We start from the raw sequence: 11073 nt of genomic DNA, 5'->3' as shown, positions 1-11073 counted from the left end.
TACAGATTGCAAAATAGTTGGGAAGAGATTTGAGTTGATATATGAAACGCAAGATTCAAGACTTCGTGCTTTTCAGCTAAAATGATTATATAGAATTCTTGCTACCAACAAAATGCTGAATATATGGGTAATAAAATCATCGAAGCTCTGCAGATTTTGTTGTGAGGATACAGAATCAATAGACCATTTGTTTTGGTATTGCCCTCAGGTAGCCTGTTTCTGGTCTCGGGTTCAGGAATGGCTGAAAATGCAGTCAATTACTAATATACTAAAACTCTTAGTAAAAGTATTTATCTTCAACTCGCAATCTGTGGATTCTATTCGATTACATAGATTGATATTGTACATTAAACATCACAGCATAGTTGAAAGATATGTGTTGCGTGGAAACCCGAAGTGGGTGGCCAGCAGAGATACATGGGATGGGCTGAGGGAAGCTGAGGGTTGGTATGTGGAATTGGAGACAAGTGGGAGTGGAGTTGCTGTGTGGGAGATAGAATGATGGTCAAAGATAAAAGTCCAAATAAAACATTTAAAAAAGTACATTTGAATGACACTAAGTGGCAGTGTTTTTACAACAAATGCCGGTTTGCCTGAGGCTGATGCCGTGCAAGTGTTTGTGAACATGCATATACACACACTCTCATTCAAATAAACACATACATGTAATAGTGCCAGACATGCACACAAACATTTACAGTTGGCGTTGCTGTTATGATTTAATTGTCCTTGATATCCTTTGTTTTAAATTGCATTGTTGTTTGCTGTTTTCTTCTGTCTTTTCCTTTTTTCTCTCTTTAGTTCATTCTCATGGTTGTTGGTGCATTGGGGGGTTCTTGGGGGTGGGGAATGGAATTAATTGTATTTTTTATTTTGTATTATTTTTCTTCCTGGGGGGGCTGTGGGAGGGGTCTCGAATGGTTGAGGGACAGCTATTGGGGAACTGTGGGGGGGATCTTGGAGGGTTCGGGATCAAGTTTTTGGCCTGGTGGTAGATCGGCCAACATTACATTTACATTTTAGTCATTTAGCAGACACTCTTATCCAGAGCGACTTACAGTACTGAATACATACATTTCATGCATTTTTTTTTGTACTGGGAATCACACCAAGCTCTACCAACTGAGCCACACGGAGGGCTCAACATGCCCTTGAGCAGAGAATTGACCCTGGATGCTTCTGTGTGTCGCTCTGAATGGGAATCTGTTGGACGACTGGGATGATGTAGTTATTGAGCGGCTTCACTGCAAGTATATTGTATGTTTCGAATATTCAATAAAGTAAAAAAAAATAATTAATAAAATATTTTAATAAAAAAGGACTCAGCCCACGCAGTATTTATGGATCCCCATTAGCTGCTGCCAAGGCAGAAGCTACTCATCCTGGGGTTCAGCAAAATCAAGGCAGTTATACCTTTTAAAGACATTACCATACATTCATAACAGATTTCACAACATATTAAGTGTGTGCCCTCAGGCCTCTACCACATATCTATAACACAAAATCCAAGCGTACATGGGTGTATGTTATCGTGTGTTTGTATGCATGTGTTGCTTCAGTGTATTTTTATCTGTTTTTTAAAATCTAATCTTACTGCTGGCATGAGTTTCTTGATGTGGAATAGAGTTCCATGTAGTACTGTGCACCTCCCATAGTCTGTTCCGGAAAGTAGTATCTTGGCAGCAATTCGAACATGAAGGCCTGATTCACGCAGTCTCCTCCGAACAGTTGATGTTGAGGTGTCTTACTTGAACACTGTGAAACACATATTCTAAGACTGGTATCTCTATTGAACATATCCTCTGCAAGAGAGGTAACTCTGGGTCTTCCTTTCCTGTGGTGAGCCTCATGAGTCATCGTAGCTCTTGGTTTTTGAGACTAAGAACTTTGAACGTTTCTTTAAGTGCAATGTTCCGCATTGACTGACCTTCCTGTCTTAAAGTAATGGGCTGTTTCTCTTTGCATTGAGCTGTTCTTGCCATAATATGGACTTGGGCTTAAAATAACAAATAGGGCTATTTTCTGTATACCACCCCTACCTTGTCACAACTGATCGGCTCTTACGCATTGAGGAAAGAAATTCCACAAATTAAGTCACACCCGTTAACCTGTTGGGGATCCCCCCCTTCGTCTCAATTTCTGCCTGAAGACATACCCAAATCTAACTGCCTGCAGCTCAGGCCCAGAAGCAAGGATATGCATATTCTTGGTATCATTTGAAAGTAAACATTCTGAAGTTTGTGGCAATGTAAATTTGAATGTAGGAGAATGTAGCACAATAGATCTGGTAGAAGAAAAGAGAAAGAGCATACATTTTCTGTTTTGTTATTGTTGTAGCATCATCTTTCAATGTAAAAGAAATGCCAAACAGTCAGATAGGATGCTGGGGACAATTTAGTTGGAGAACACATGAGGGCAACTGTAGTTGTGCAAAGTTTCAGATTGATAACTTAAAAAATGAGTGAGCTACATGACATTTAGCATGAAGTCACCCAGGTGTCCCACACAAGTTTCCCTAATGTGTCCAAGTGGCCGAATTGGTGAAGTGATATTTTTATGCCACTAACTATATACAACATAACAATATGCAATTGTATCATTAAAAAAAAAAAAAATGTATAAAAATGTGGCACTTTTTTATTTTTTATAAATTTTTATGCAAATACCTATAAAATATTTTTTTGTAAAAATGTGCAAAGGTTATTGGTCAGAAAAGAGTTGTCAAAAGAAGGTACATTTTTAGTGCAAATAACTATATACAAAGTAAGAAAATGCTAATCCAACAATTTTTGGAATGAAAGTGTGCAAAAAACATTGGTCAGAAAAGCTGCCAAAAGGTACATTTTTTGTGCAAATAACTATATACAAAGTAGGAAAATGCAAATGTGCAAAAAACATTGGTCAGAAAAGCTGCCAAAAGGTACATTTTTAGTGCAAATAACTATATACAAAGTAAGAAAATGCAAATCCAACAATTTTTGGAATGAAAGTGTGCAAAAAACATTGGTCAGAAAAGCTGCCAAAAGGTACATTTTTAGTGCAAATAACTATATACAAAGTAGGAAAATGCAAATGTGCAAAAAACATTGGTCAGAAAAGCTGCCAAAAGGTACATTTTTATGCAAATACCTACACAAAATGCCCCCCCAAAAATAAAACAATATTTACAAAAAAAAGTTACATTTTTATGCAAATACCTACACAAAATGCCCCCCAAAAAATAAAAAAATATTTACAAAAAAATAACAGTGGTAGGTAGACCCTTGGAAGACCCTCAGTCCTCTACACAATATTCCGCTGCTCGTGCCATGTCCCATAGCAGTCCCTTTCTGATGTAAAGCACAGGCAAACCGAACATGTGTTGCAGGTGATGGGGGACTTCATGCGGCAAAGAACACAACGCCGCCTCCATGCTGTGGCCTTTTGGCCCGGAGGCACATTCATCCCTGCTGTTATAAACTTCGGCATGTGAACACTACTGGCGGCCGGAGTATAGGGGGCAGGGGTAGAGGGGGCAGAAGGTGATGCAGTTGACTTTGTGCTGTAGTCTGCAAGCTCCTGGATGAGCTGCTCCCTGAAGGCTAGCTGGGAGATGGGGGGCTGTCCACAGCTCTTAGCCATTTCCTTCTGGAGTATGAAGGAATTGACGACAGCAATGTCGATGAAGTGATAAAACAATGTCTTGTACCATTTCATGGTCTTGTGGAGAACATTGTAATATCCGATCAGTGCGTCTGAAAGGTCCACACCTCCCATGCCCTTGTTGTAATCCTTGATAGCCGCAGGAATGGGGACATGTTTTGTGGCCCATTCCCCAGTAGCGCCCTTCACACGCCTAACGACGTGATCGCCACTGAAGGACTTGTGGATAGTACTGCACATCACCACCTCTCTGGTATCCATCCACTTCACGAAGAGCAGGCCATCTTGGCGAATCCATCGTATCGCTCCCCGCTCAGCCCGCTTAGGCATGTCATTCACCTTCGTCTTCGGAAAACCCACTCTGTTGGACCGAATGGTGCCACAAGCCCACACATTCAGCTTCCTGAGGTCTGTGAAAAGGGCAGGGCTTGTGTAAAAATTGTCCACAGAGTTTGTAGCCACTCCCCAGAAGTTTAAAATCCAACAGATCCATCACAGAGTCATAACTCAGTCCCTTACCGGTTGCAAAAGAGCTTTTCCCCTCATAAACAAAAAAATTGCAGGTGTACGCACACACAGAATCCGCCAAAACAAACAGCTTGTATCCCCATTTTGTTGGTTTGTTCCGCATGTATTGCTTTAGACTGATTCGGGCCTTTGAGGCTACCATCCTCTCATCAATTGACAAGTTCTGGGCGGGCTGAAAATAAGTCTTGCAGGCCTCAACCATGCTGGGGTAGAGAGGTTTGATTTTACATAGCTTATCAAACTTTGCGGTGCCTCTCCTCTTGTCATTGGCCTCATCAACTTTAGGGTCACTGATGTGAAGCGCCCGTAAGATATATAAAAACCTTTTACAGGACATCACAGTGGGTGGGAAAGGCAGTTGATAGAGCGGGGATGTTTTCCAGTAAGCCTTGAGGGATTTCAGCTTCACCAGCCCCATGTAAATTACAATTGAAAGGAAGCAGAAAAGCTCTTGCATGAAAATGGGCTTCCATGCATCTTTCTTGCCTGCTAGCTTTTTTGCTCCATACTTGTTGGTGTTGCACACAAGTGAATCAATAACTGACGGGGTGAAAAACAGCTGAAATAGTTGAAGGGGGCTGTACTTCGCTGTCATGTCCAGTTGTGGCCCAGGCTGCCTTTTCGGCCAAAATACTGGTGGAACTTGATCTTCATCCTCCACCAGCACAGTGTGCCAACGCTCATCTACCTCTCTGCCAGCAGGTTCCACGGTTCCCTTCCTCCGCTTATTTGACTTCTTCCCACCTCGAGATGGCCGGGCGGGGGTAGGTGTGGCGCCAGAGACAGCAGGTCTCTGGCTGGACGAACCAGCTTCATCGGGGGATGGGCACCTTGACACCGGGGGCTCCCAGTCAGAGTCGCTACCACTGAAAGAAAACATTTCAAAAAATATTTGTTATATATGAGCCTTGTATCATCACGTAAAATAAACACATGTTCTACCCCATTCTATTTTTATAAAATATGTAATGCATACATACACACACACACACTCACCCAAACAAACACATAGGTTATGGGTCATATAGAGCAGTCACTATGGTCAAGTGCTGTTTCATTCAACTATGACCGTTGTGGGCCTGCCTGCCTGCCCTCCCCCAACAGTGGCCATGTGCTTTTTTGCTGTTCTACGACCCCATTCTATTTTTATAAAATATGTAATGCATACATACACACACACACACTCACCCAAACAAACACATAGGTTATGGGTCATATAGAGCAGTCACTATGGTCAAGTGCTGTTTCATTCAACTATGACCATTGTGGGCCTGCCTGCCTGCCCTCCCCCAACAGTGGCCATGTGCTTTTTTGCTGTTCTACGACCCCATTATATTTTTATAAAAAATGTAATGCATACATACACACACACATTCACCAAAAACAAACACATAGGTTATGGGTCATATGTAATATATAGAGCAGTCACTATGGTCAAGTGCTGTTTCATTCAACTATGACCGTTGTGGGCCTGCCTGCCTGCCCTCCCCCAACAGTGGCCATGTGTTTTTTTGCTGTTCTCCCCCAACAAATTACACAAAAAAACTATTTTGCCAAAAAATTACAACTTATTTATATTACAAACAATGGCATTCGTACTCACCGATCCAGAAGAATGTCCTCTCCCTGTAGAAACAGTTCTTCAGCTTCCGAATCAAAGCTATGGCTGGATGACGAGTCATCGTCAAGCAAATATTCGGTTTCACTTTCTCTATCCATTTCTTCTAAAATTTGCAAATCAGTAAAGTTAACCTTAGACTTCGCTTTTCCAGATTTCATCGCCATGATATTTTCTTTGGAATCGCTAAAAATCGCTGAAACTACTCTTCACAAAATACAACTGTGCGTAACGGTGTAAGCCTGCAACAAGTCGGATCTTCAAGAACGAATGAAGTTCGTTACGCGTGCATTTACTGATAAGGGCTGGTGTTCCAACCCATAACCATCCCATACTGGCTTTACCCTCAGCTCATTGGCTATCTACCAAGCAAGATTTCAAAAAAATCTATGACCATTGGACAAAAATACTGTCAATCAACAAAACATTGCGAATATTATTGGTGCGTAATGACGTCATTGCTCGTTGTCTTCAAATCAGATTATCTCGGTCAATATGCCCCACAAAAAAAAAACAGCAAGTTTGGCTGTGTTACAAACATCCAGAGGATTGCAACGAAACCAACCATGACTAGATACACGTCTGCTTAGTGTGTGTAATTAGACCAAACGCATCGTCAAAAGTTGATAGACACAGAATTCACGACACAAGCGGTTTACAAAATGTTTCGTGTTAGGCTATAGAAATGGATTTTATCAAAGAAAACGGCACTTCATTTGATCACTGGGACCGCCAGGATGAGAAATAAGAGCAAGATATCAAAATGTATGTCATATTTTTACCGTCGGATGTGAATGTGTCATACCTGTCATGGCAGAAAAAGTTTGTTGTTGTTTTTCGCTCTTCTCAAAGAAAAGCATGCAATTTTATCTCTGTATTAGCTATTTTAAATCGGACAACGGAGTTTGATTACCAACATTCTAATCTTTTGAAGGGTGTAAGACACATGTATTTTCAAGAATGGTTAATGTCATATTTTGCCGGATGTTGTCAAACAATCCCGATACCGGGCTTAATAGAGCAAGGAATCCTCAAAAGGTTAACCTGTTAGGGCTAGGGGGCAGTATTTGCACGGCTGGATAAAAAAATTTACCCGATTTAATCTGGTTACTAATCCTACCCAGTAACTAGAATATGCATATACTTATTATATATGGATAGAAAACACCCTAAAGTTTCTAAAACTGTTTGAATGGTGTCTGTGAGTATAACAGAACTCATTTGGCAGGCAAAACCCTGAGACATTTTCTGACAGGAAGTGGATACCTGATGTGTTGTATTACCTTTAAACCTATGCCATTGAAAAACACAGGGGCTGAGGAATATTTTGGCACTTCCTATTGCTTCCACTAGATGTCACCAGCCTTTACAAAGTGTTTTGAGTCTTCTGGAGGGAGATCTGACCGAACAAGAGCCATGGAACGATGATGGCCCATTAGACACCTGGCGCGCGAGTTCATGTTGGGTACCCTCGTTCCAATACGTTATAAAAGAGAATGCATTCGTCCACCTTGAATATTATTCATGTTCTGGTTAAAAAAGGCCCTAATGATTTATGCTATACAACGTTTGACATGTTTGAACGAACGTAAATATATTTTTTCCCCTCGTTCATGAAGTGAAGTCCGGCGGGCTTAGATCATGTGCTAACGAGACGGAGATTTTTGGACATAAATGATGAGCTTTTTTGAACAAAACTACATTCGTTATGGACCTGTGATACCTGGAAGTGACATCTGATGAAGAGAATCAAAGGTAATGGATTATTTACATAGTATTTTCGATTTTAGATCTCCCCAACATGGCGGCTAGTCTGTATCGCAACGCGTATTTTTCTGGGCGCAGTGCTCAGATTATTGCAAAGTGTGATTTCCCAGTAAGGTTATTTTTAAATCTGGCAAGTTGATTGCGTTCAAGAGATGTAAATCTATAATTCTTTAAATGACAATATAATATTTTACCAATGTTTTCTAATTTTAATTATTTAATTTGTGGTGCTGACTTGAATGCCGGTTATTGGAGGGAAACGATTTCCTGAACATCAACGCCACAGTAAAACGCTGTTTTTGGATATAAATATGAACTTGATAGAACTAAAAATGCATGCATTGTCTAACATAATGTCCTAGGAGTGTCATCTGTTGGAGATTGTAAAAGGTTAGTGCATAATTTTAGCTGATTTTATGGTTTTGGTGACGCCTGTCTTTGAATTGGCACAACATTACACACAACTCTTGTAAATGTACTGTCCTAACATACTCTAAATTTATGCTTTCGCCGTAAAACCTTTTTGAAATCGTAAAACGTGGTTAGATTAAGGAGATGTTTATCTTTCAAAGGGTGTAAAATAGTTGTATGTTTGAAAAATTTGAATTTTGACATTTATTTGGATTCAAATTTGCCGCTCTTGAAATGCACCTGCTGTTGATGGAGTGCACCACGGGTGGGACGCTTGCGTCCCACATAGCCCATAGAGGTTAAATCCTTTCAGTCTGGGAAAATCCCAGGGCTTGATGGCATACCGGTAGAGGTATATCAAGTTTTTTTTGTTATATACTAAAAGCTCCATTGTTAGATTTGTTTTAACTACTCCTATAGAAATGGTAGTTTGTCAGGTATTCAGCAGGAAGGTCTGATTTCTCTATTATTAAAACACTACCCAGATGGCAAATATAAAGACCCAGTCTATCTAAAAAACTGGAGGCCCCTTACACTTCAATGTTGTGATGTAAAAATACTAGCAAAATGCATAGCACTCAGAATTTAAAGGGTTTTACCTGGTATTGTTCATCATGATCAGACATTTTTTTTTACATGGACGATACATTGGAGATTATATACGACAACTACTAGACATAATAGAACATCATGAAACGTATAATAAGCCAGGAATGGTATTTATAGCGGATTTTGAAAAGGCATTTGATAAAGTAAAACTGGATTTTATTTATAAATGCCTGGATTTTTTCAATTTCGGCAATTCTCTTATAAAATGGGTAAAAATAATGTATAGCAACCCCAGGTGTAAAATAGTAAAATAACGGCTACTTCTCAGAGAGTTTTGAATTGTCAAGAGGAATAAACAAGGGTGTCCGTGGTCACCATATCTATTCGTTATGGCCATCGAAATGTTAGCTATGAAAATCAGATCCAATAACAACATTAGAGGATTAGATATCCAAGGTTTAAAACAAAGGTGTCCATGTATTTCGATGGCTCAAGTTTTAAATTAAGTCCGCAAGCTAGATCTCTGCAATGTGTCATTGAAGATCTAGATAACTTTTCTGTACTCTCTGGACATAAACCTAATTATGATAAGTGTTCAATATTATGTATTGAATCCTTCAAAAATTCGACTTTTACATTATCCTGCAGTTTACCCATAAAATGGGCTGATGGTGAAGTAGACATACTCAGTATTCATATCACAAAAGATATAAATAAGCTCTACACAATGAATTTCAAAATAGAATGTGCCCATCTATATAATGAATATGAATTGGGTGGGTTGAGATTATTCAACATAAAAGCACTAAACCTCTCTCTAAAAGCTTCACTCATTCAAAGGTTTTACTTGAACCCTATATGGTTCTCAAGTAGATTACTAAGAAAAGCTCATCCATTGTTTAAAAATGGCCATTTTGCCTTTGTGCAGATTGCCATGTCTCATTTTCGATTAATTGAAAATGATACTTTTTTCAAAGTATCTCTCTTTTTCAAACAAGCATTGCAGAGCTGGCTACAATTTCTATGTCACCCCCTGAAAAGATAAAACAAATATTACAACACATATTATGGCTGAAGTCAAATGTGCTGGTTGATAAAATACCTGTATTTATGGGAAATATGTTTGAACAGGGTATTTTGTTCATAAATGATATTGTAAATTGGAATGGTAGAATTATGGCCTTCATGGAGTTATCAGAATTGTAAGGAAAGGTCTGCTCAATCCAAGAGTACAACCAATTGATTACAGCATTACCCCAAAAATGGAGGAGGCAAGTGGCAGCGGGAGGAGGTAGGGAACTGGTCTGTCTGCCCAACATAAAGGATCAAAACTTGCGGAGGAATAAAAATAGCATAAATAGGAAAGTATACCAGTTTCATTTGAGGACCAGGATGTTGACAACTGCGCCATACAGATTGCAAAATAGTTGGGAAGAGATTTGAGTTGATATATAAAACGCAAGATTCAAGACTTCGTGCTTTTCAGCTAAAATGATTATATAGAATTCTTGCTACCAACAAAATGCTGAATATTTGGGTAATAGAATCATCGAAGCTCTGCAGATTTTGTTGTGAGGATACAGAATCAATAGACCATTTGTTTTGGTATTGCCCTCAGGTAGCCTGTTTCTGGTCTCAGGTTCAGGAATGGCTGAAAATGCAGTCAATTACTAATATACTAAAACTCTTAGTAAAAGTATTTATCTTCAACTCGCAATCTGTGGATTCTATTCGATTACATAGATTGATATTGTACGTTAAACATCACAGCATAGTTGAAAGATATGTGTTGCGTGGAAACCCGAAGTGGGTGGCCAGCAGAGATACATGGGATGGGCTGAGGGAAGCTGAGGGTTGGTATGTGGAATTGGAGACAAGTGGGAGTGGAGTTGCTGTGTGGGAGATAGAATGATGGTCAAAGATAAAAGTCCAAATAAAACATTTAAAAAAGTACATTTGAATGACACTAAGTGGCAGTGTTTTTACAACAAATGCCGGTTTGCCTGAGGCTGATGCCGTGCAAGTGTTTGTGAACATGCATATACACACACTCTCATTCAAATAAACACATCCATGTAATAGTGCCAGACATGCACACAAACATTTACAGTTGGCGTTTCTGTTATGATTTAATTGTCCTTGATATCCTTTGTTTTAAATTGCGTTGTTGTTTGCTGTTTTCTTCTGTCTTTTCCTTTTTTCTCTCTTTAGTTCATTCTCATGGTTGTTGGTGCATTGGGGGGTTCTTGGGGGTGGGGAATGGAATTAATTGTATTTTTTATTTTTTATTATTTTTCTTCCTGGGGGGGCTGTGGGAGGGGTCTCGAATGGTTGAGGGACAGCTATTGGGGAACTGTGGGGGGGATCTTGGAGGGTTCGGGATCAAGTTTTTGGCCTGGTGGTAGATCGGCCAACATTACATTTACATTTTAGTCATTTAGCAGACACTCTTATCCAGAGCGACTTACAGTAGTGAATACATACATTTCATGCATTTTTTTTTGTACTGGGAATCACACCAAGCTCTACCAACTGAGCCACACGGAGGGCTCAACATG

The sequence above is a fragment of the Salmo salar genome, chromosome 18 (assembly GCF_965601325.2).
Source record: "Salmo salar chromosome 18, fSalSal1, whole genome shotgun sequence".
NCBI classification, from domain to species: Eukaryota; Metazoa; Chordata; class Actinopteri; order Salmoniformes; family Salmonidae; genus Salmo; species Salmo salar.
The sequence above is the reverse complement of the archived record's forward strand: the minus strand, read 5'-3'. Positions refer to the sequence as shown.